This window comes from Rattus norvegicus, chromosome 15, assembly GCF_021556685.1.
Source record: "Rattus norvegicus strain SHRSP/BbbUtx chromosome 15, alternate assembly SHRSP_T2T, whole genome shotgun sequence".
NCBI classification, from domain to species: Eukaryota; Metazoa; Chordata; class Mammalia; order Rodentia; family Muridae; genus Rattus; species Rattus norvegicus.
In genome coordinates, this window is record NC_141548.1 from 96,550,599 (window position 1) to 96,576,631 (window position 26,033).

Below are 26,033 nucleotides of genomic sequence, written 5' to 3' on the forward strand. Positions count from 1 at the left end.
TTTGCGATATTTCACTGGAGCAACCTCTACAGACAAGGAACAAGTCCTACATATGACCTTTAATAATCAAGTAAACAGACCCTCATGCTACCGCACATGCACAGACATTATAAATGGTACAACACACACTTGAAAGGTAAGGTAGCCCATTCTTTTAACCATCATCCCTTAAGGCCGTCTCTTTATTCCATTTGATTTTCAACTCCCAGAATATTCACTAGTAGCAAGACATTTAGAACCATTTGGAAGCTTCAACATGTAAAATTGATTTATACACAAAGTGATTATTCTTCCTCATGCACTGTAAACCAGAATCAGAAAGTATTTATGAAATCTGTGAAAGAAATTATTTAATTAGGTTCAAGATATAATTTCATTTCATAGTACTTTTCTTATTCTTGTTTTGAGGAATGAATCTACAGGGATAAAATTAACGTGAAAATAAAGAGAAGATTATGACTACAACAGTCTTTTCTATTGTCACTACAGCCTTTGATCATTATATGTTACAGTATAAATGAGTAAATAGAGAAGAAAAAAAGATATAATATTTAATTTACCAAAAAGAAATTATTACGTTAAATAACAAAAGTAAGATATTAATGTTAAGACATAATCTTCTACAAGAATAATTATAAGTGATAAGGATAAATACAAAATTAAAATGTCCAATGAAGTATGTAAGCATTCTCCACCCATTATTAATTAAAAGACTAGTATTTGTCTTAAAGAATAATCTAGGCATAACCATGTGAAATCATTAGTACATATTTAATCCTGCATGAGAACAAAATTGGTTACACTGATTTTCTACAATTTAGTTCACAGTCGCTGATACTTAACATATACTAAGATAAATGTAAATTTTATTTTCTTTGCATTCCCTCAAACATATTTCTAGGAATAAGTATAATCAAGCTATATTTTCTTCTATTAAATGTTACAGTAAAATTCTGTTATTGTTTTTGACATTAAAATGTATAAAGTAATCATTTCATATTGAGGATATTAAGCACTCATGTGGAAAAGTCAAACTCAAAACATGGTAACATTGAAAGTCAGATGCTGCACTACTTTTATTTTCTCACATACCTCCTGCTTCCAAATGTCATAAAGTAAGCTGTAGCCAATGGACAAATCAATGAAAAAAATTATAAAATATAAGTATGAATTAAATTATTTACTTCAAAAATGGAAGTGCAGATGATCAAATGATATGTTGTAAACACACTGACATTGTCGAAAACTGAATTATACTGGAACCTATCTGTGGATAAGTGAGTCCATAAGGAGGATTCTTTTAAACACTCGCCTACAGTTGGAAACAAATCAGTGCATGGGGTTTCTGCTCTGATGCAAATGTCCACCTTAAATGCCTTCTCAACAGCTAATGAGCACAGGATTCTAAATATTATAAATACTGATAACATATGATTACATCAAATCTGAAAAGAGCAGTTCCTCCATATCAGGTAGAAATGGTGATTATTACAGAAACAAATTAAAAACAAGCAAGGTAAGCAAGTATTTTAAGGTTTTGAAATGTTAAAGTGAATTTATAAATGAGGTCTAACTATATATCCTTTTTAGAAAATATAACTTTAAGTCTGATACATTTGTCTTTGTTTTAGATGTTTACATTTATTTTTATGCTGTGTGTGGATGTTATGTCTGCCTGTATGCCTGTTGATCATGTGTATGTCTGGACCCTTAAACAACAGAAGGGATCATCAGATCCCTTGGGACCATAGTTATAGATACTTGTGAGCCACCATGTGAGTGCAAGGAACAAACCCAGGTTCATTGCAAGAGCAGTAAATGCTTCTAACTACTGAATCATCTCTCCAACCCCAAATATGTGCTTTTTAATAAAGACACAATTAAGAAGCATATGTCATACATTATAAATAAAATTGGCATATGTGCACTAGGCGATGTGGACATAAATATTCACTGTTTAATCGAAACACAAAAACAAACACAGGAAATCATCTAACCTCCTGTAATGATATGACTAAATACATAGCAGTGTGATTTAACAATGCAGTGTGATACATTTATGAAATTATATTTGGATTATTACTATCAGAGACAAATATAAAAAGAAAAAGAGGTGTAATCATCACAATAAAGTATCACTTATAATAACTTGAAGAATAGTCAATATTTTAAAACATTCTCTTCAGTGAAGAGCACAGTTACAATGCAGGTTTTAAATGAGGAAAGGGAAATATTCATATAATCATCTTTAAATCTAAAAAATAAGAGAGGCAGGCTCCTGGTGGAGGTGTTATGGGGCAGGAGAACAGCCTCAGGAAATGAGCTCTTAATTTAGTTCTTTCGAGGGGAAAAAAAAAGAAACAAAACCAACCAAACATAAAACCAACAACTATGCAACTTTTTAAAAATTATTATTTTTTAATTCTTTTTACAGTCCAGCTGTTATCCCTTCTGGTCCTTCTTACTTATCACACACCTCCTTCCCTGTCTCCAAGAAAATGCCCCACTCCCCACTCCAACTGTCCCTGACAGACTCCAAGGTGCTCCTAGTCTCATAAGAATAACGTGCTGTTTCTCTCGCTGAGGCCAGAAGAGGCAGTGCTCTGCTGTATGTGTGTCCGGGGCCTCATATCAGCTGACGTATGCTGCCTGGCTGGTGGCTCAGTGTCTGAGGGATCTCAGGGGTCTAGGTCATTGAGACTGATGGTGTTCCCATGGGGCTGCCCTCCTCCTCAGCTTCTTCCAGTCTTTCCCTAATTCAACAACAGGGCTCCCCAGCTTCTGTCCAGTAGTTGGGTGTATGTATCTACATCTGACTCTTTCAGCTGCTTGTTGGGCGTCTCTGAGTGCAGACATGCTAGACTTCTTTCTATTAAACACATTTAGCATAAGCAATACTGTGCCTATGAGCCTCCCCTGAGCTGGATCCTAATTTGAGCTGGTCACTGGACCTTCTTCCCCTTTGTCTGTCCCATTTTTGTTCCTGCTGTTCTTTCACACAGGAACAATTCTGCGTCAGAGTTTTTGACTGTGGGATGGCAACCCCATCCCTCCATTTGATGTCCTGTCTTTCTCCTAGAGGTGGACTCTACAAGTTCCCTTTCCCCACTTTAGGGCATTTTATCCTTTGAGTCCCAAGAGACTATCACCTCCCAGGTCTCTGGTACGAGGGTTCCCCTACCTCCCTACCTCCCAAGATTACCTGTTTCCATTCTTTCAGCTGACCCCTCAGGGCTTCAATTCTGTCCTCCAATACTCGATCATGTTCCTCTTTTCCCCTCCCTGTCCCCTCTTCCACCCAGGTCCCTCCTCCCTCTGACCTCCCAAACACCCTCCCTGCCTCAAATACACACACACACACACACACACACACACACACACACACACACACACACACTGCTTTGAGTATATTGAAAAAGAGGAGCATTCCTCCACTGCTGGTAGGATTGCAAACTGGTACAACCACTCTGGAAATCTATCTGGAGGTTCCTCAGAAAATTGGAAATAGATCAACTTGAAGACCCAGCTATACCACTCTTGGCCATATACCCAAATGATGCCCCTCCTTGCCACCAGGGCACATGTTCCACTGTGTTTATAGAGGCCTTACATATGATAGCCAGAAGCTGGAAACAACCCAGATGTCCCCAAACAGCAGAATGGATACAGAAAATGTGGTTCATTTACACAATGGAATGCTACTCTAGTAAGAATAAGGACTCATAAGTTTTGCAGGCAGGCAAGTGGATGGCAGCAGAAAATATCATCCTGAGAGAGAGGACTCAGACCCCAAAAGCACAGGCATGGTGTACTTTCTAAAAAATAGATACTGGACAAAAATGTACAGAATTACATAGGACACAAGAAGGTTAACAAGCCGAAAGGCCCAAGTGAGGCTGCCTCAATCCCGCTTGGCAGGGAGAAGAAAACTATGTAATTTACCTGTCATTGCAAACAAAGTTTTGTTTAGATTACACTTTAATTTGAGGTTGCTCCAGCTGCCAGTGTATATTTGAATATTGGTTGAATCTCAGTATGTTGCTTAACCAGGATTCCAAAACATGATTCTCCTGTCACAGGTGCCTGAATAGATAGGAGTGAATGTTTGCTGAGCCATAGTCCTTAACTGCTCTTAAATTCTGTATGTTTCTGTGTGGGCTTTACTCCTTGCTGTTGTTCTTGCTGTTTTCGCTGTTGTTGTTGTTGTTTTGTTGTTTTAGGAGAGTAAATGGTTATGTAGCGGGAAGTGAGAATTGAGAGGAGTAGGGGATGTAAAATCATATAACCAGAATATATCATATACATTTTAAAAAATTATTTTTGTGTGTGTATGTAAATTCTTTGTGTATGCATGGAAAGCAATAAACAATAAAGAGAAAAGATGCCTTGATACTGAGAGGAAGCAACAGGTGTGTAGGCAGAAGGAAAGGAAAAGTGGAAAAGTGGAGATGTTTTAATTATAGTTTAGTTTTAAATTTTAAAAAGTAAATAATTTTTACAATTTTATACTTACCTATACTTTATCATGAATATATTTACTTTTGTGGCCCACTCCTATTGTCAACTCCTACAGACCCCTTTCTTCATCCCTAATTTTATATCTCGTTTTTGTGGCAGTTGTTCCCAGGTAGCCGCAGCAGCTCTGTGACAGGCTTACATCAGCCCTCAAGTATCTGATGAAAACATTCGTTCCCCTCCTTTCTCCAGCTGTTATAAGGTTTTCTTTTCCTTGTTCATGATGTTCCCTGGTCCTTCAAGGGTGTCAACTTTCTGCTGGCCTATACTGAACTTGTCTTCTTAATCTGAGATCTAAGCACCAGAAAGAATGGGGCAGAATGCAGTCTGATACTGTAGAGAACTTGACTTTAGTTTCAGTGTACTTTAATGTACTTTTCAGTGTACTTTTGTACACAGATATATCAACGATCCAAGGAAGGGTGTTTGAGTTAAAAACAGTGGTCAAAAAAACAAATAAATAAATGCCAGGAAGCACACAGAAAATATTAAGAGACCAGAGCTTTCTCAGGATAGACAAATGTAAACACAATTGCCTAACATATACTACGGATCATATCTGGGATGGCAGGAAAGTGAGGCAGAAGGCCATATCAAGATTCAGGGCATATTGACTGGATTCTATTCCGACATCCAACAAGAATAAGCATATCACAAATTGGATGTAAATGTTTGTCACAGAAAGGACAATATCATGTCCAAGAACAATCCAGGTAACACAATGCACCTCAGGTAAACTGCCCTCTGCATTTTCCCTGGAGTCTGTCTTACAGGTCTTCAGGAATAAATCACCATGGGGGTGGTCATTACCGAGTTCTGATTAGGTTGATATAAATGTGTCATTTACATGGGAGCACAAACTCTAATTATTTTGGGAAGTTATGAATATTGTAAGTACCTATTGGAAAAGGAGGCTTCAATGTCCAATGCTGAGTTATGCTGTAAAGGTATCTGCTGAGCTGAGTTTCTCATAGCCCATTGTTCTCTGTGTTATTTACAGGTGTGGTTTTCTGTAATGGTTTCCAATTGCTATCACGTGGAGCCACCGTAGTTGATGACATAAGAATACCTCTTTAAATGAATTTAGAAATTATGCTGATCCAGTAAATTGACAGTGCTCTGCTTCTATGATCTATGAAGCCATTAAAGACCTCCTACTACAGGACGCACCTTCCTCCCTGCACATTTTATTGATATGAGTTCAGTGCTCTGTGTGTGTGTGTGTGTGTGTGTGTGTGCGTGTGTCTGTGTGTGTGTCTGTGTGTGTGTGTCTGTGTGTGTGTGTCTGTGTGTGTGTGTGTGAGAGAGAGAGAGAGAGAGAGAAAGAGAGAGAGAGAGAGAGAGAGAGAGAGAGAGAGAGTGCTTTGGTCTGTGCATACTTAAATGTTCTGTGCTCATTTGAAGGCCAGAGGACCATTTTTGTGTGTCATGTTTTGTGCTGAATTCATTTTTTCTTGCTTTTCTTTTTGTTTGTTTTTTCTTTATTTTTTTAGAAAAAGTTTCTTGTTGGCCTGTAGTTCACTAAGAAAGCTAAGGTGACTGAGTAGAAACCCCTAGGAATTCTCCTGTCTTCTTCCCAAGAACAAGTAATACTAGCACGTAGGAAGATCCAGCATTTTTTTATTACCCACAGGTTGATAGCTACTCATTTAAGGACTACCCTGTGTAGTGTTTAAGGGAGGTAGAGCTATTTTACTCTCTCTCAGTGATTAACATATACTTTTTAGTCCCATGTGATATAGCTCATGTCTCACATGTAGTCAGGAGAGTCATGAAGTTAGTCCAACACAAAGTCCATATATTTATGTAAACATAGATTTTTCGATTAAGATTCTTCTTTGTTACTCAGTTGTGTGGTTCTTGAGTAGGAGCTTTGCGATGAAGTTGTTTCACTATACCAAATGTTTGAATATAAATGGGAGAACCAACAGATTTGTGTCAATATGTGTAGGGTAAAGAATCTTGAAAAGAACTCAAGAAGCCAGGACAGTCAGTTGGAGAGAATATTTCAAAATATCCTGGTGTTACACTCTACCACACCAAAAGCAAGTGGACAAAATAACTTTATACTCTACCTTTGAATGCAAATGCATCTTCACCTCTTCATGGTGAACCGCACTGAACAATAACTAGTGAAGGTGACTATTGGTTTGTTACTCAGAAAATAAAATATAGCTGCACTCAACCTGGAAGTAACTCCATAGGAAGGAAATGAGAGAGTATGGAGAGCTCACTGGGTAAGTAAATAAGACTTGCGAGGAGACATGAGGCAAAGGATCACTGTTTGGGGTAGACTTCTGAACTGAGCAGATGTGAGTTGTACTTACAGACAATAGAAGACGGTAATAGCTTGACCTCAAATGATGATGAAAAGAAAAAAGAAACAGGTAAATGGACAGGAAGTTTAGAAGTCATGGAAGACTCAGAATCTCTGCTGCCAAAAATGTGTGAAGAATTTGATTCAAGTTGCAAAACAGACAACAGAGGAACAGGTCACTAAGGTCATCTCTGCTTATTATATTGACTTTGAGACTTGCCCTGCTTTGGGGAAAGGGTAACTGTAGGTAGAAACAGACAGACCACTTAAGACAGAATTTCCTCTCCTTTAAGAGTCTTAAATAGTGAAGAAGAAAAGCGAGAGGTTAGGACTGCCAGACAAGAGGTTCTCTAATTCCCTGCCACATTTCACATCACACCTCATACCTTTCCTAATCTCTTTAAATCAGGGATCTCCATTTAAGAGTCATTGACATATGTTTTTATGGTTCTCAAGGTTTTTTCATCTGATTTTTTTATCCTTAATAACTTGAGTATTTATTATTTACATTGCAATTGTTATTCCCCTTCCTGGTTTCTGGGCCAACATCCCCCTAACTCCTCCCCCTACCCATCCTCCCCCAATTACTGCCCTCGCCCAACAATCACGTTCACTGGGGGTTCAGTCTTAGCAGGACCAAGGGCTTCCCCTTCCACTGGTGCCCTTACTAGGATATTCATTGCTACCTATGCATTTGGAGTCCAGGGTCAGTCCATGTATAGTCTTTGGGTAGTGGCTTAGTCCCTGGAAGCTCTGGTTGCTTGGCATTGTTGTTCATATGGGGTCTTGAGCCCCTTCAAGCTCTTTCAGTCCTTCTAAGATTCCTTAAACGAGGGTTCCATTCTCAGTTCAGTGATTTGCTGCTGGCATTTGCCTATGTATTTGCTGTGTTCTGGGTGTGTCTCTCAGGAGAGATCTACATCAGGTTCCTGTCGGCCTCCACTTCTTTGCTTCATCCATCTTGTCTAATTGGGTGGCTGTATACGTATCTGCCACATGTGGGGCAGGCTCTGATTGGGTGTTCCTTCTGCCTCTGTTCTAAACTTTGCCCCCCTATTCCCTCCTAAGAGTATTCTTAATCCCCTTTTAAAGAAGGAGTGAAACATTTGCATTTTGGTCATCCTTCTTGAGTTTCATGTGCTCTGTGCAAGATCCAACATTTTTGATATGGGTTTTGGGGTGTTAGTCTGGTTTTTATGCTTGCAAATCACTTTACTGGCTGAGCCATCTCCCAAGCCAGAAATTATTTTTAAGCTCTCTCTTTCTGTCTCTTTCCTACCAAGATAGCCTCTTGTTTAACCCTTGTTAATGTTTTCTCTTGACTAAATCAAAAGGAGCTGATTGTCTGCACCAACACACAGGTCTTCTATTAACTATTCTTACCTATAACTAATTCTAATAACCGTTACCTATAACTTATCTTTAGCCAATTATACCTATAGTCTAATGATAAATGTGTCAAAATATGAAAGACCCTGTTGTTTCAAAGGAAATATCCCAGAAATAATTTCTAAATACTCTGCCTACTTCTTATAGGGTAAGAATTGGCAGAATCACAAAATATTGTCATCAAATTAACCTGAAAACTCTAATTATAAGGTTAATTTCTACATTCAGTTTTCAAAATAGTGTCTAGAGTTTATAATCAATAAAAACACAGCAAAAATGCATTATTACCTGCTGCAGTTTGTATACTTTGATACTTTGTATTGTATATTACTACTCTAAGGAGTTTATTGGCTTCTTAGAATTTATTGTTATAGGTAAGAAGTATAAAATGGACCTGAAGATCCTAGGATACAATAGGTCCCATTTCTCATTCTGACTGTCAAAATATCCAGGCTCCCTCTCCTATTAGAACTGAATTCCCATGTACTATCACCACGAGAGCCCATGCTATGCAAACAAATCATAACAAAACAAACAAAAAGTTAAAAGGGAGAGAGCAGTGAGCAAGAGTCATAACGCTTCCAATAAAACTCGAATTTCTGTGAAGAAACATTTCAACGATCGAGTAACAGTGAGCACGCAGAGTTGGGCAGGAAGCTTCCCCAAGCAGTGTGAGCATGCAGTCTGAATACGCAGAAAAATAATGGTGCAAAGCAGAAATGTACAATACATATATTTCATATATTGCTTATATATTATTATATTGAACATGGTGTGTTCATTAGAAAATCAAGACTCTTTAAAATTGAACTAGACGATGATTTTAATATTACAGTATTTAAGTTTAATTTACAAAATACATAGAGGTATCTCTAACCCAAAATAAGTTCATTTTTGTCCTATATAATTTCCATTTTAAAAACTGAACAGTAAACACAGTTAGATATAGTGAATAACTAGAAAACATACTTAAAGTTTCTCGACAGTTTGAGCATAATTTCTTTTTAAAAGCCATGTTTCTTCTTCATAAAGTTAAAAACTTTATAAAGGCATATGTTTTAACTGAGACCATGTGATATTATCATATAAACTCTAAATGGTAAAGAAAAAGCTAGATACAAACAACCTATATGGAAAGGGTAAGAATATCACAGTAGTTTATCAACACACACACTCACACACACAGTCACACACACACACTCACATACACACTCACACACACATACTCACAAATACATACACACTCACACACTCACAAACTCACACACACACACTCACACACACACTCACACACACACACACTCAGACACACACATGCATACACACAAACACAGACATAGACACACACACATGCATGCACACACACACACACATGCATGCCCACATACACACACACTCAAGCACATACAACTTATCCAAATGCTTAGAAATTTTCGAGCAGCCTTTATGTTCCACCCACTACTTACTTTTATCTTTCTCCCTCTGAGGACTCTATCTCTACTTCAAACGTCGTCTGTTTTCAGGGTTTCAGTTTGTATTAATTTCTACTGAGGTGTTAAGCTACAGGGCCTTGGAGAAGTTTGTTCATATAACTAAGAATTTCACTCATTATTATGTTCATGTGTCATTGTTGTTTTAAATATCTCTAATAGAAGTTTGCTTTATGTGCTTTATAAAATAGATTGTAGACTATGATGCAAAAAAACCCACCATTTCCTAACTGGATAAGCATTGCTACATTCTATTGTAGGCTTGTTTACAGTAGGGATAGCAGTGGAAGGAAATTACCCCTCTGAGTTCCATCAGTTTATTCCGTACCTGTTCTTCTCAATTTATACTTTGCTTTTATTTCTCAAATTTCAAAAGTTGAAAATACATACAATCCTGCCCTCCGCACATACATAATTTCCCTATTACCAATACCCAAATCAATTACCCTAAATTTTACATCAAGCAATTCTTCTCCACTTGAGTTTAAATAGTTTTTCATCCTATAAAGCCAGTAGAGTGGTGTTCAAATGAACTCTGGACCTGATTTCGGCATGAAGCTGTTGTGCTGTAATTTATCTCCTTGAATGTTCATATTTTCTTAATTTTTTCATAGCAAGTGATATATTTCTTAATAAGAAATAGTTAGATTTATGCTCCTGGACAGCAACCCGAGTCCTGCCTTTTAAACATTTGCTTTAAACATTTATAGTGTGCCTTTGCTTGCTAAGCACTGTTCTTGGAGCCTGAAATATGGCACGAGGGAAATCAGTTGAATATCCTGTATCAGGGCTCTGGACTGTGTTATTTGTAGTAGATTATCAAAAGTAAAGTTATATACTTAACTGCTCATACTTTTGTCTAAAATGTACATAATATGTAAGCAAAATACTGTCAGGACTTCTTTAACATATGATTGTAGCATCACTTCCTGAGCACTCTTTTTTTTTTTTTTTAATCTTAACAGATTTTTTTTTTATTTTACCAAATGGACATTTTATTTTTTCTTTTTTTTTCTTTTTTTTTTTACATTTTTTTTATTAACTTGAGTATTTCTTATATACATTTCAAGTGTTATTCCCTTTCCCGGTTTCCGGGCAAACATCCCCCTCCCCTTCCTTATGGATGTTCCCCTCCCAACCCTCCCCCCATTGCCGCCCTCCCCCCATAGTCTAGTTCACTGGGGGTTCAGTCTTAGCAGGACCCAGGGCTTCCCCTTCCACTGGTGTCCTGAGCACTCTTAATAAAAGTGGATATCTGTTCAGTGAACAAAAGTGACTTCAGATGCTTAATAAAATTTTGCTTAGGAGAATAATAGTGAAAATCTAAGGCAATTAAGAAACAAATTAAACTAAATTTTTTAATAAATATTAAAGAAATATAAGGCAAATAAGAAACAAATTAATATGTTCTCTTTTGGAGGACAGATATTCACTCTCTATATGAACATCAATGAGATAATGTCTCAGTATTTCCTAATGTAATAAACCTTAAAGTATCATGATTATAGATTAAACAAGATGCAGTCTGCACAGAAAAGTTCTAAAATGATATGCAATGTCATTAGAGAAAGCTGGGATTGAAACAGCTAGGCAAATAGAATCAGCATTAACTGGAACACATCATGTTCTTAAAGTTACTAATGTTGGCTCCAGCAATTTTGAGTAACATCTTTCCTGAAGATATATAGAGACCGCACACTGCTGTACTATTTGAGTAGTCATTGAATCCCAAAAGACAACAAGACAACCCACATTTTAATTTTTCAACTTATTATTGTATGTTAAAAAGGTAAACATCTTTTTACTGACTGGTTAAAAAATCCTAAATTACCTTTCACCAATTACTTGGTTTTACCATATTGAGAAAACACTAAGGTAATTTGTATATAAATATTTTGTATATAAATATTGTTGGAAGCATAAACCAGGCAATATTGCTTTCATTTTTTAAAATTTTTATTGATTCTTTGTAAGTTTCACATCATGCAACCCAGTTCACTCATCTTCCAATCCCATTGTATCTACCCTTCACCTTTGCAACGTGCCTGCCAAAATAAAAATGAACACACACAACCAGCACACACAGACACACAGACACAAACACACAGACACAGATGCATACACACAGATACACACACACACACACACACAGACACCCAGCACACACACACAGACACCCAGCACACACACACAGACCCAAACACACACACACACACACCCAGCACACACAGACACCCAGCACACACACAGAGACCCAAACACACACACACACACCCAGCACACACACACACACACACCCAGCACACACACACACACACACACACCCAGCACACACACACACACAAACACCAAAACCAAACAAAACATAGAAATCGTTACATCATGGAAGCTGTATACATCACAGTGAGTCCCATAATTTACCCCTCTGTCCACACATCTTCACTTCCAAATGTTTACTGCAATGAATGAGTCATTGGTCTCTGGCTTCCATAACACCATCAATACTGGATCCTTACTGGGACTCCTGGTTACTCTATTGCTGCCTTGTCTCATAGAGACCATTCACCTTCGAATTAGCAGGACCTGTCCTCTTATGTGACCCAGCAGTTCACAGATGATGGAGATTTTGGGGTGGTCCTATTCAAAGCCCTATTTCTGGGCTTGGGTGGTAGCTGAGCTTGTTTGCCTCCTGGTTCTCCCATATTCTCACCACCAGGACAGGCTCCCAAGCACTGCTCTGCCTACACCAAAAATGTGGCTACCTGCAGGAGGCAGGGTCTAGTCTCCCACTCTCATGCCCTTGGAGAGTCTTAGTCGGGGTTTGTTTTCTTGCACACAATATCTTTACCAGGAAGCAAGTTGTGGGGGAAAGAGTTTATTCATCTTACATTTTCCACATTGCTGTTCACCACCAAAGGAAGTCAAGACAGGAACTCACACAGGGCAGAAACTTGGAGGCAGGAGCTGATGCAGAGGCCATGGAGGGTGCTGCTTACTGGATTGTTTCCCCTGGCTTGCTCGGCTTGCTCGGCTTGCTTTCTTTTTTTTTTTTTTTATTTTATTTTTTTTTATTATTAACTTGAGTATTTCTTATATACATTTCGAGTGTTATTCCCTTTCCCAGTTTCCGGGCAAACATCCCCCTCCCCCCTCCCCTTTCTTATCGGTGTTCCCCTCCCCACCCTCCCCCCATTGTCTTTCTTTCTTATAGAACATAAGCCTACCAGCCCAGGGACGGCACCTCCCGCCCTTGATCACTAATTGAGAAAATGCCTTACAGCTGGATCTCATGGAGGCATTTCCTCAAGGGAGGCTCCTTTCTCTGTGATAATTCCAGCTTGTGTCAAGTTGACACACAAAACAGCCAGTACAGGTGGACTCACCACTACTCTAGCAGTAGCGACATTGTGCTTCTTAGTTCAGGAGCAAGGGCCCACTCTCCCAAGAGTGCCTGCAGATTTTTTAATCATTCCATTTTATTATTCAACTAAAACCAATAAAACTGTACATGACGCTTTCATTAACTAATAAAAATCATAGGTAGTGGAACAAAAGGAAAGCTGCCATTCATTAGAAAACACTAGCAAACTGTTGCCTTTGCCCTCCAGAAAAACACAGGGTCAAACGTTTAGCCATGTGTTGAGGCTGCAGGCTAACCTCCCTCATTGACGAAAACAACAGCGTAAGCTCTAGAGTGGGGGCAAAGAATACTTCAACCCTAGAGAGCACAGCAAGCAGAAGAAGAGCAACAAGACAGGGGGACACAAAGACATTGCAACTCTAATGTATTCATGGTTAGGTGCATGGAGAAAATGTTGTATGGACCCAAGTCCTGAGGATAGTCCCCTACAGATCACAGCTTCCCTAAGAGTGAGGACTCTCCAAAGTAATGATTAAAATTCACAGTACACAAAGTATTGAACCTAAACAAACCTGGGGGCTAAGGAGATGCTGATAGAAGTAGACAGAAGAAATCTATGCCTTTCTTGCACTGGAACCTCCTATTGCTAAGGAAAAACATTACCTAGCTAAGGAATCTGAAGTGTGCTGTGCCAGTACTAGAGAGCAGGGGATACACTCTGGAACTAAATGAATTATTGCATAGTGGGGTTATGGGTTTATATAATTAGCACTGTTCAATAATTATACATACTGTGTGCAGCAGTTTCCCAGACCTGATTTGAATTCGATATTGACTTCAATTTCTTTAAAGTGGGAATTTGTGCCTCTCCTCTCAGCTCACTAAAATTTGATGATAATATAATCCCCACGTGTTTATTTGCAATAACATGAAAATGTAAATTCTCATAGAACTCAATGCATTTTTATTAGAAGAACAGAATTGAAAGCAAAGCAGGACCAGGACATAGAAAGGTGCCTTCTGTAGCTTTGCATTCTGTCTGTGCCTACTGCGATGAGAAGCGAAAGGTACCAATTAACTTGTGATAATCAATTGAGTCATCTAAAAAGTTAACAAAAATAATCACCTTTCCAGTGTACGATAAAATTAGAAATACAGTAAAATATTGAAACCTAACGTGTACTGAATGAAATGCTAGTAACATTGTTATGGTTAAGATTTTGTTGATTTGGGGGCTGGGGATTTAGCTCAGTGGTAGAGCGCTTACCTAGGAAGCGCAAGGCCCTGGGTTCGGTCCCCAGCTCCGGAAAAAAAAAAGATTTTGTTGATTTAACTAGAAGGACATGAAATTTGCAAGACAGCAAAAGCAACGTGAAGCCCAGGTTATGTAACCTGGACACCGTAAGCTGATGGAATCATAAATAATAAGTATATGCAGAATGCAGATGATGTCAGATAAATGCCACTCAGAAATACCTTGTAGTATAGATATAACTGTAAAATGATGAAGGTGCCTGAGGTGTATGTGTGTGTGTGTGTGTGTGTGTGTGTGTGTATGTGTGTTTAAAAGGCATTGTAATAACTTAGTTATTGCTGGGCTATATTTCCGCAACAACATTTCATGCAAGTTTTCAATTTTATGTTATCATTAAATTATATATTTATAGTTTCAGCAAAACTGACTTGACAGCTAATACTTAGCATAACTTGGATCAAAAATGTATACTTGTTTTTTACATTATAAATGTATATTGGTCTTATGCCAATGTCCTTTTACTTACATTTAAAATGACAGAATAAAAGAGGTAGTTATAGCATCCCCATGTACATGAGATCCACATATTGCTTCACACAATGTCTCATCAATCTTTTTATCTTATAATCTTTTACTGTATAATTTTTCTGAACAGTTTAGGATGCTACGCTTTGAATATATGCTTTATAAGACCATCATTGCTTAGAACAAGTGTCTCACAGTCTCCTAGAGGTGAATGCCAGCCATTTCACAGTATAAAATACTTTTATCAAAAAAAAAGAGAGTAATACAATTGTCCACCTGGCCGGTGGAGAGGTTTGCAATTAAGGAACGGAAGGCAACGCAGTCTAAAAGCATATCTGAAATGAGTAAAATAAAAGTAATCAGCTGCACGTATATAAATGAAATTAATCAAGTTGGTTGCACTGAATCCAATCGGTAGAAAGCCTCATAAGTAACAGATGCATTTTCCTTGGAAAAAAATTCAGCTTGTGTGCATTCTACTGTAACTCGTGCCCAAGACTTTTCCACATGTTTTAGAATCTCAGTCCACGCTGCATGGTAACATGAGTATATCACTCACACATGCAAGTTCACACTCAGTTGTGCACACAAACATGCAAACCGGAGGGGGAGAGGGAGAGAAGGGGAGAGGGGGAGAGTGCTGGGGGGGGAGAGAGACAGGGAGACAGAAATTACTCTTGCAGGTCTACCATTATTACTAAACATTTAGGATATGTTTTGTAAATGCAGAACCATTCTTTTCTTTATTTCAGTTTAGCTAGTGAAGTCAGAATCTTTGCATTCATGCACTACCATCATCAAATACTTTGGGCCTTTGACATTTTAAAACTCAGTCTAGACTAGCAATACCTTGTGTCCAGTATTTAGCAGGCCGGGATCCATGATTTCATTTGGCACTCATATCTCTAGTGCCAATATCTCTAGTCCAATTTAGGTTTACCAAGCGTCTTAGCTTGATCTCTTGTAGCTATTATAAAAGATCCAGACCCTTTCCCTATACCAGAAGCTATCTCCACTTGACAACCACTCACAGCAGAAAAAAATGATAGATTCCACTGGAGTCACACTGGTTATACAAACCACACTTGACGGCAGGTTCCATGCCCAGAGGTAGGTGGTCGACACAAAGTGCATCAGTGGTATTTTAGAAAGGTTGATGTGTCTCATAATGCTTGTCTTGTCATTTATTTCATCCTCACATGTCTTTTTGCTTATGGCGTCCAATTTAGTGTTTTTATGGGATTTCTGTGAGTTCAGCTGTGTGTTTCTATGTGTTTGTTCATGTTTCTCCATTTTCCTTTGGAATTTTGTTTGTTGGTTTTGCACTATTTTCTGCATGTATAGGTCTATTTTCTTTCCTTTAATATTAGATGCCTATTTGTTTTATAATGAGAGCAAGAGGAAAAGAGAGAGACTGGTATTTGTATGGATTGGGAGGTAGATAAAGGATCTAGAAGGACTTGGCAAAGGAACACCATGGTTGATGTATAATTTGGAAAGAATCTGTTTCAATTAAAAAAATCAAATAAATATTATAATACAGAATGCCTTCAAAATAGCAAGTTAAGGGAGAACATATTTTTATATTTTTAGCTCCTTGTTCAGGGTACAATTTTTCAAGGAATTCAAGTCACAGGCACTTAAAAGCAGCTTTCCAGTCAGAAGTCAATGAAAGCACAAATGGTACTTTGTTTCTCCTCTCCCCTTACAGAACCCAGGATCAGAGACAAAGAATGGCAGCAACCACAGTAAGAGAGTCTTCACATGCCAACGAAAATGATCTACCTTTTCAAGGACCCACAGATACATTCTGAGGCCCAGAGACATGATAGATTCTGTTGTGTTATCCATTAACAATAACCATCATTCTGACCTTTCCCTATTTACACAGTAGGTTAAACAAGTGTTGTATCCCCCACTTCTGAGTCCAGTCTTTTGGCATTTATTGTCATTAATACATTATGTAATCTGTAAACATAATAAGTTGATGATTAAAGCAATGGAATTTTTGACACTTTCTTCTTCAATGATCTATATAAAGTATGTCTTCATTCTCACAGTCTACAGCTTTTGCTTTCAACATTACTAACGCTTTAACTCTACTGTAACATTTCAGCCTTCACATGAATTGCACTCCGTTTTTAATAGCCTCACTAAACCAACAGTGGCATTTTATTTCACTAACTTTTCAATATACAACTTAGTGTCTGAATTAACACTCATAAATATATTTATATTCTTCTTTAAGGAAAGAAAATTAGGGGGCTTTAAAAATTGCAAGACACAGCAAATCTAAAGAATGGCACAACAGTGTCCAGAATCTTCCTTTGGTTAATAAATGAATATTTAGAAAGAAATAGCCATAACTAGATGGGCATAAAAGTAATAAGTTGTCTCAAACTTTGCATATTATGTCAATTCTTGTTAGATTATTTGAATATACTCAGTAGTCAACAGAACAACTCCGTGTGGTATTGAGAGTTCACCTTTGTTGATGAGGAAGAGCACTTACTGTCTAACCAATCGGCAGTGTTTTTGAGGTAAGTAAACTCTCCTCGCCTTATGAGAATAATTAAGTGTGTAACTGAATTAATAAGTTGAAATATGAAAATTCAACATCATTTCCTTTAAGTAAGACTTTACTCTAAAGTCTTTCAATAAAAACAAAAAATATAAAAACCTATATCAATATCTGTGTATTTATAAGTTGCCATTCACTGTAATTTTCAAAGTGCAGTTAATTTATTATTTTTGAATATTAAAGAAAAGACAATCAGCCTATTTGCCAATGGTGTTATTCCCAAAAGATGTTTTATTTTTATGTCTCCATGCAAAGGCCACTTGATACAAGACTATGATGATATTAGATGACTTTAATTTGAATTAATGGTTATCCTGAAGCACAGACATAGTGCAAGACAGCAGAGCATGTCTGTATATTTCATTTCCAATATTTATAAGCTATGTTTTCCTCAAAAGCTAAAATGTTTTCATGTCACAACATCTATTGAATCCCATTTTTTGATTCATTTTAGGATATAATAACAATGACTAATGTCTTCAAAATTTTTAATTGTAACAAAATTTTTAATTTCATAAGAATACATTAATTAAATTATAAATTGTTATTTTCAAACTATTTTATTTACTTCTATTTTTATGTGATATGTCTATATGACATGTGGTTTCACTAGAAAATAATGTTTATTGAAAATGGTAGTCTTAGAAAGGAGAAATTACCTGTCAAAAGTTATTTTGGAAAAAGTTCAACTCTCTTCCTAAATAAATCTATGTAATAATAGTAAGAGGTCCATTACTGATTCAAATAATTATGTAAAACAATTGCAGATGAAGCTATGTATGTAGCTCCATGGTTAGAATGGTGACTGACATGCTTGGATCTCTGGGTTCAAATGGAGATACAGTATTAAGTCAGACTGTTACAAACCTGGTTACAGAAGACTCTGTCTCAAAAACAATGAAAAAGAACAGAGATAAAACAATGACAAGTGTATCCTGAGAGCCTCTGCCAGAGCCTTACTGATACATATGTGGCTGGTTGCAGCTAACCATTGGACTGAAAAGGGGACCCCATTGGAAGAGTTAGGGAAAGAACTGAATGAGCTGAAGGAGTTTGCATCCCCATAGAAAAACAAGAATATAAACCAACCAGACCTCACCAGAGCTCCCAGGGACTGAACCACCAACCAATGAGTACACATGGAAGGACCCATGACTCCATCCACATATGTAGCAGAGGGTGGCATTGTCCAGCATCAATAGGAGGAAAAGCCCTTGGTCCTACGAAGGCTTGTTTCCTCAATGTAGGATAATGGCCAGGATATTGAGGTTGGAGTGGGTGGGAGCATCCTTATAGAAGAAGGGGAGGGGTATGTTAGAGGAGGGAAAGGGGATAATATTTGAAATGTAAATACATAAAATATCCAAGACAAATAAAATTAGAAAAAAAGATAACAGGATAACTCAATGACTAGCTATAGAAATGTTTTAGATTCAGTCCAGTTCCACTAGAAAATTCAAACTCATTCCTATCAACATTCAGAATCTGAAACCCTTGTAACCTCTTTCAGTAAGGTGCATTTCTCCAGTAATCAAATCCTCAGGATAGCCTGGGGAGTCACTTTGATAAGAGACACACCTACATAGCTAGGAAGAATGAGCCAGAGCTCCCAGGTTAACCTAAAACCAACATGTCAAGACGGTGACATCGTGTTGCTTCTTCCCATGGGGATTCATACTGCACACTAAAGCTGTAAGGAGGTCAGTAGACAGTGCATTTGCTTTAACAACTGCAATTTCAGACCTATGTATATAGACACAATCATATTTTTATTACTGAGTGAATGGATGAAGAGTGATAAGTATGAGATCTTACCAGGTATATATGGTAAGATGATGCAAATTGTGTTTGATTAGTATGAAATGGGATTTTAGTCCTAATCGTTTCAGTTAGGGAAGGTAGACCTGTTTTCTAAACTACTAACCCGTCCTTCTATCTAGTTGCCCATATTCTCTCCTTTACACTATGCCTTATACCTTTTCTTCTCTCAGTTCTACATCAGCACATGAAGAAGTTACCCTTCCTTGTGTATAATGTTGACATAAACTATTATGATCTAGGTTGATTCTTATTTTACTTTTCTAGCACTTTCTTTTTTTTTTAAAGATTTATTTCATTTTATGTATATGAGTACACGGTAGTTGTCTTCAGACACGCCAGAAGAGGGCATCAGATCTCATTATGGATGGTTGTGAGCCACCATGTGGTTGCTGGGATTTGAACTCAGGACCTCTGGAAGAGCAGTCAGTGCTCTTAACCTCTGAGCCATCTCTCCAGTCCAGTGCCACCATTTACAATCTAGTTCACTGGGGATTCATTCTTAGCAGGACCCAGGGCTTCCCCTTCCACTGGTGCTCTTGCTAGGCTATTCATTGCTACCTATGAGGTCGGAGCCCAGGGTCAGTCCATGTATAGTCTTTAGGTAGTGGCTTAGTCCCTGGAAGCTCTGGTTGGTTGGCATTGTTGTTCATATGGGGTCTCGAGCCCCTTCAAGCTCTTTCTGTCCTTTCTCTGATTCCTTCAACAGGGGTCCCATTCTCAGTTCAGTGGTTTGCTGCTGGTAATCGCCTATGTATTTGCCGTATTTGGCTGTGTCTCTCAGGAGAGATCTAACTTTTAAAATACATGGCTACCACAAAGCAGGGAAGGATAAAGTGGTTAAAAAGTTGGCCTTTCTAAATCCTCAAATAGATCTACACGTGATGGAAAGTATGGGTTAATATGATGAGGACATCAAAGAACAGAATACACAATTTTGGTCCAGACAGCTACTTTCTTCAAGTTCCACCCTGACTTAAAAAAATCATTCATTCTCTGCTTTTATTTTAAGGAGGTAAAGCTAAGAGCTGAGCTGAAGACAATCAATGTCTCCCTCACCACTGATAGTCACTAATAACCAGTCTCTTCCTCTGGCAGGCTCTCTGCTGGGCACTTAACTTATTTTCACGATCTCGGGAGTCAGGCACTGTATGTGTTCAGAGAACCAAGTACACACAGCTGGTAAATGAACGCCCTGTAGCCTGTTTATACTCATTCACCTACACAAGCTAGATTAGCATGTCTCATGTGGGAGTTAAGGCAACGACCAAGTAATGCTTTAGAGTGATCGTGATGGAAGAGTGCATTAGAAAGAGAGATAACTTTATTGTCTCTCTCCAAAATGAGATATATTTCATATTTTGTTCTCAGGTTTTCATCACAAAATCACGTGCTTGGTGAAGACAGGCTTGCTGACATCCTTATGGTCCTTCTACAGAAAAAAAACAAAACAAAACACGTGTTTCATTTATTCTTTTAAATACTTTTTAATGCTATCATGCTACACTTGAGATATTTTATTTGCCTTCATTAAATAATTTCTGCTATTTTTTAGAGTGAAAATAGCAAGATGACACATCCACATTTTAAAAGAATGTGCACTTCAGCTCTTACCAAGACATAATTATGAACTCATTATGATTGCCAGATATCTTTTTTTTTATTATTAACTTGAGTATTTCTTATTTACATTTCGAATGTTATTCCCTTTTCCGGTTTCCAGGCAAACATCCCCCTAACCCCTCCCCCTCTATATGGGTGTTCCGCTCCCCATCCTCCCCCCATTACCGACCTCCCCCCAACAATTATGTTCACTCGGGGTTCAGTCTTGGCAGGACCAAGGGCTTCCCCTTCCACTGGTGCTCTTACTAGGCCATTCATTGCTACCTATGAGGTTGGAGCCCAGGGTCAGTCCATGTATAGTCTTTGGGTAGTGGGGTCACGAAACCCTTCAAGCTCTTTCAGTCCTTTCTCTGATTCCTTCAACGGGGGTCCCATTCTCAGTTCAGTGGTTTGCTGCTGATTGCCAGATATCTTAAATTTGACCTTTATCCCTAGTCACCATGTTTATATATTTACAGGATGAGTTTGAAATTGGCCTAATTAGCCATAAACAGAGAAAGAAATTGCATATTTGGTTTGAATTAGCATATAATTCTCATTTTATTTAACTACAGATGTAAAAAAAACCAAGCAACTTGTGATGAATTTATTTCTTTTAATGGTTAGGAATAATTTAAACATGCAATTACATTCTTATTTATATTATAATCATTTAGTGAATCAACTTATAGTTCTATAGTATGAGACAAACTTACAATTCAATACGGAAGCTAAAAGTTATTGTAGAGATCACCCAGTTAATTCGCTGAGGTTTTAATAACAGTGATCCTTTCAAAACTATTTCTTCTAATTATACAGCTAACTATGAATACTCACAACACTTCTTTATAGAAATGAAGATGCGGTTAGAATGAGTGCATTATTCACAGGAGTATTTGGCAATATGGAGAACACAATGAACAAAAGTAATTTATGAGATTCACTTTGATAATCATTTTCCAAAGAAAAACTCAAAGAAATAAATTAGTCTGTAAAGGAAAACTTGAAACTCGTAAGAGTGAATGCATGTACATCTATCTGAGTGTGAATGACATCTCCCAACATTGATGTGATCCAAAGGTCCAATTTGAAACACAAGTACTTGAAGTTCTATGGACCTAAATTCAGTTCTATGTAGATCTGAATCTATGTGAGACATTTATCTTTATTGTAAATTTTATGAAAAGATGGTTAGTTTAAATAAGATGCTATATGTTTTCTATATGATTTTTCAAAAAAGGAAATAAGCAAAAACTTTAAATCAGCTATTTACCTTTAAATAGTAGGAACTTCGAAAAATAAATAATGCATTCAGAATATGTGGTGCATTTACACAGTGGAGTATTAATCAGCTATAAAAAACAATGACTTCATGAAATTCTTAGGCAAATGGATGAAACTAGACAATATCATCCTGAGTGAGGTAACTCAGTCACAAAAGAACACACATGGTATGCACTCACTGATAAGTGGATATTAGTCCCACAGCTTGGAAAACCCAAGATAACTTGAGGCAGGATCAGGTATGGGAGGAGACCAGGATTGTATACAAAAGTTCAGGAAATTGAATGGATGTGTGAAGCAATGGGGGAAGGGCAACTGGGGGTAGCCCTTCTGAGATGCGAGGAAAGCAAGAGGCTCCCAGTACCCAGTAATGAGATCAGCTGAAATGCCCAACAAAGAGGAGGGAGAAGCCATAGTGACCATATCCAGAGATTAGGCAAGGCTCCCCATTGGGAGATGGGCCCACCCACTGATCTCCAAATATTTAACCCACAATTGTTCCCGACTAAAGGAAATGCAGAGACAAAATGTAGAGCAGAGACTGAAGGAAAGGCCATCCAGAGACTGCTCCACCTGGGGATCCATCCCATGTACAGTCGCCAAACCCAGACACTATTGCAGATGCAAAGAAGTGCTTGCTGACTGGAGCCTGATGTAGCTGTCTCCTGATAGGCTCTGTCAGAGCCTGACAAATATAGAGGTAGAGGTTCACAGCCAATGATGGGACTGAACACTGGGTCCCTAAAGGAGGAGGTAGAGAAAGGACTGAAAGAGCTGAAGAGGTTCGCACCCCCACAGGAAGAATAATAATACCAACCAACCAGATACCCCAGAACTCCCAGGGACTAAACCACCATTCAAAGAGTACACATGGAGCTACCCATGGCTTCTGCTGCATGTGTAGGGATGGCCTCCTCCAGCATCAACGGGAGGAGAGGCCCTTGGTCCTGTGAAGGCACAATGTTTCAATAAAGAGGAAATACCAGGGCTGAGAGGTAGGAGTGGGTTGGTGAGTGGGAGAGCACCCTCATAGAAGTGGGAGGATGGGATAGGGTATTTCTGGAAGGGAACTCTGGAAAGGAGATAACGTTTGAAACATAAATAAAAGAAATATCCAACAAAAAGTAGTGAAGCATTGATTTTCAGAAAAATATAAAAATTACTGGATTATCAATAAAAATGCCTCCTAACCAATTCAAAATAGTCACAGTGGAGTAATAATTAGGATTTTATTCCTCAGCAGTTGAGACACAGCAACCTTAGAGTGTGTGTCTTCCCTGGAGAAATTAAAACAAAAATAAATTCCTATTCAATACTATATATCAACATGAACTACATACAGATAATGAAAATCTAATTAGAATGTCGCTTGTTTCTTGATTTTTCTTTATTTCTACAGTTTCATGTAATTTATACTAGGTGGAAATTATTAAAATACTTAGAAAAAATAAAAGTTTATATCTTAGTTTAGGCTCTCATCTAGAAAGCAGAGCTTACATAAATTTTGTAAGACCACTTGTTCTGAAGCAGGGTTTTCTGGGTCCCTGGGAAGAAATTCTCTAATCAGAGTAATAGATGAACGGGTGAAGGAGAGGAGGAGTCACTTATCTATGGTTTTGAAATTAATGGAAAATTTATTACTTTTATGTTCCCTGGTAATTTGAATATATCTAATGCACTTAAAAGTAGGTGTTAGCATGAAAAACTTTTCCCAAATATGAATTTTTAAAATTATTAATTCACCAAACTCCCATTTGATTAAGTTCTTTTGAAGAAAAAAATTGTCTATGACATGATGTACCAGGGTGAGTGGGTAACCGTGAGCAGGGGCCTCCCCTTCTCTGTGGAGAAAAAAAAATTGGTGAGTGTGTATAAGAATGAGCTTGAGAAGAAAGGTGGGGAGACTCTGATCAGGTGTAAAGTGAATAAATAAACATTATGGAGAAAAAAAACCTTCTGAAAAGCATATATTAGTAGTAAATATTATATATAAAAATAATATAATATTAAATATAATAAATATATTTGAATTTTAGTAGTTTTTTATAGATGATCATTATATCTAAATTACTCCCACATCTCTTTCTCCCTCCTCAAATTCATGTTGTGTCCCTCTTTCTAAATTCATGATTTTAAATAAATGACTGCTATTACAGGTAAATATATACATGTAAATATATATATATATATATATATATATATATATATATATATATATATATATCCTACTGATTTCCTTTAGCTTTCCTTGTATGTGCATGACTCTAGGCTTGACCACTTGGGAATCGCCATCTTATATGGGAGTTCATCACTCAAGGCAACATATTCTCCCCTGCTATAATCCACTGAACATCTGCTATTCTTCACTTAGGGACGGGACCATGTGGACTTTTCCCTGTCCACGCTGGAATGTCGATTGGTGGTGATAAAATGTCAGTCTTGGTCAGGCAACGATATTTTTCATACATCACAATTGCATTCTTTAACATGCCTAGACATCACTATCAGTAGGCACAGAGCATTAGCTCTAATAATTACTCTGATTACTCTTCTGTGATATTACCTGAACCTGGTTCTTAGAGATTGTGTTGAATAGGCATCAGTTATTTTGGGGCACTCCAAAGGTACATAGTATCTGGTTTTAGACCAGTTGTATAACTCTGTAATAGTCTCCACCTTTTGGGAAAAGAGGCTATTTGAAAAGGTGTGAGAGCTATATTTATCTGTGGTTATAAGAATGGGTAACTAATTAACAGAAAGTTTATTGGATGAGAGGCCTGACAATTGTAGACTCTCTTCTCTGGTCTTTTATTGTTCTGTCCCCAGATATCCAGGGTTACAGTCCTGGAAATAAATTTGCTCCTGTTGTACATGCCTTAGGTCCAATGAGACAGCTGTGCTTTGCTCTCAATCTAGAATTACAACTACTGTGGATATCATGCTGGTCCAACTACTCTTCTGGTCACCTACTTTAGTACTAGAGAGGACAATCAGTTGCCAACCCTTTCCCCCTCAGCTGCTTTCTTTGCTCCTTCTCATAGTATGCGAACTATTAATTAAAGAGGAGGTTTGAAGAGGAACTGACCTCTCTTTAGTGGCTTTTCTTAATGGCTCTTTATTCTCCAGACTTACTTTCCCTTTCTCTCTCTCTCTTCCTATTACTCATTGTCTCCCCAACACTTTCTACTTCTCTTCTGTTATCCCATCAGGATTATCAAGATGCATTGAACTTACCTTTTACATTCTATCCTTGCAAATATTTATATAAAATGATTTCATTTAGAGTACTTTCATCAAATCTTCAAGTTCAGTAATCCATTAACAATTTGGTTCTAACCATCATGCAAAGAATTAATTAATGATTTCGATAGTCATTCTTTATGCCAACACTTGAATAATTGAGGATTTTTAAAAAGTTAAGACTTTTCACACCTGAAAGAATGATTTCTATTTTTACATTGTAAAAATTTGAAGGTGAAAGTCGTCTGTTAATTGTCAGTACTAAATGACATAGGTTGACACAAAGCATCTAAACAATCCATGACATAGCGAAGATCATGCTGTGCCATATAATTGATAATTTTAAATATATAAATATCTTTATGTATCTCATTGAAAAATAGAGCCCATCTGTGTATATGAAACCAAACCCAACAACATGGCTGCTCCGGCAAGGGAGCACATCCAAAGATAATCTAGGAATAAATTATGTGGCCAGAATTTCAGAAAAACCCTAGATTACAGCATGATCTGGGTAGAATGCAGATGCACTCTTAGTACACACCATTAATTGCTAACAGTGAAGGTAAAGTTAATTTCTAGAAGGAAGCAACCATGTTTGAAAATGAAATCTAGTTGAGAGGCAGACAATGTGACAAATCTGAGAGATTTGACAG

At 37.6% G+C, this 26,033-nt stretch overlaps 1 long non-coding RNA gene across 25 annotated transcripts in view; it reads right to left on the reverse strand.

Moving 5' to 3' along the window:
* Window positions 1–26,033, reverse strand: part of LOC102547440 (uncharacterized) — a 247,423-nt gene that overhangs the window by 133,437 nt on the left and 87,953 nt on the right. For 19 of the 25 annotated variants that reach the window (XR_015638528.1, XR_015638549.1, XR_015638543.1 and 16 more), the window contains one exon: window positions 20,554–20,683. The exons of the other annotated variants lie outside the window; for them this stretch is intronic. This is a non-coding gene — a long non-coding RNA (uncharacterized LOC102547440). Of the gene's footprint in view, window positions 1–20,553; window positions 20,684–26,033 lie in introns of those variants that run through there. 25 annotated transcript variants of the gene reach the window in all.